The sequence below is a fragment of the Budorcas taxicolor genome, chromosome X, assembly GCF_023091745.1.
Source record: "Budorcas taxicolor isolate Tak-1 chromosome X, Takin1.1, whole genome shotgun sequence".
NCBI lineage: Eukaryota > Metazoa > Chordata > Mammalia > Artiodactyla > Bovidae > Budorcas > Budorcas taxicolor.
In genome coordinates this window covers 119,224,889-119,225,779 of record NC_068935.1, presented here as the reverse complement: position 1 = coordinate 119,225,779, position 891 = coordinate 119,224,889, and the positions used below count along the sequence as shown (strand labels likewise).

Here is an 891-nt window from a genome sequence, read left to right as displayed (position 1 = left end):
CAGGAGCAATGATGGAAGTGCCAACAACCCCTGTAGTGGCAGCATTGGGCTCTCTCACAGGCTTATGGATGATAGTAATGATAATAAAAGTAACGATGGTGATGATAGTGGCTTATGTTTATATGAGGGTTGCTGAATCCCAGACATGATGCTAAGTGCTTTCCATGCAGTTTTAAATTAATTTATTTATTTGACTGCAGCAGGTCTTAGTAGGAAAGAGCTTCCCTTGTAGCTCAGTTGGCAAAGAATCTGCCAGCAATGCAGGAGACCTGGGTTGGATTCCTGGGTTGGGAAGATCCCCTGGAGAAGGAAATGGCAGCCTAGTCCAGTATTCTTGCTTGGAGAATCCCATGGACAGAGGAGCCTGGCAGACTACAGTCCATGGGGTCTCAAAGAGTCGGACACTACTTAATGACTAAACCAACCAGGTCTTAGTTGCGGCATGCGGGATCTTCAGTCTTCATTGAGGCATGTGGCATTTAGTTGCTGCATGCTAACTCTTAGTCACAGCATGTGGGATCTAGTTCCCTGACCAGGGATCGAACCTGAGTCCCCTGCATTGGGAGCACAGAATCTTAGCCACTGGACCACCAGGGAAGTCCCTGAAGGTTTCATCTTAATCCTCACACCCACTCTGTGAAAGAGGTATTATTGTTATCTACTGTTTACAGATAAGGAAACTAAAATTTAGAGGGTAAGTGATGTGTCAAGATCACAAACAACTACTTAGGATTCAAACCAGAATGATGACTATAGAATTCATGCTTCCAACTATTTTTTAAGTGCTTTCTGTGTGCCAGGAACATTTAATTAAACCTAAAATAAGGTTCAGAGAGAGAAAATGATTTACCCAGGTTAGAGTTATTTGTGTTAGGGTAGGGATTCAAAGTT

General features: G+C 43.3%; 1 non-coding gene across 1 annotated transcript; it reads right to left on the bottom strand.

The window, feature by feature from the left end:
- Nucleotides 1-524: 524 nt before the first annotated feature.
- Nucleotides 525-597, bottom strand: TRNAG-CCC (transfer RNA glycine (anticodon CCC)). The gene has a single exon. It is a non-coding gene; the product is annotated as a tRNA-Gly (tRNA).
- Nucleotides 598-891: the final 294 nt, after the last annotated feature.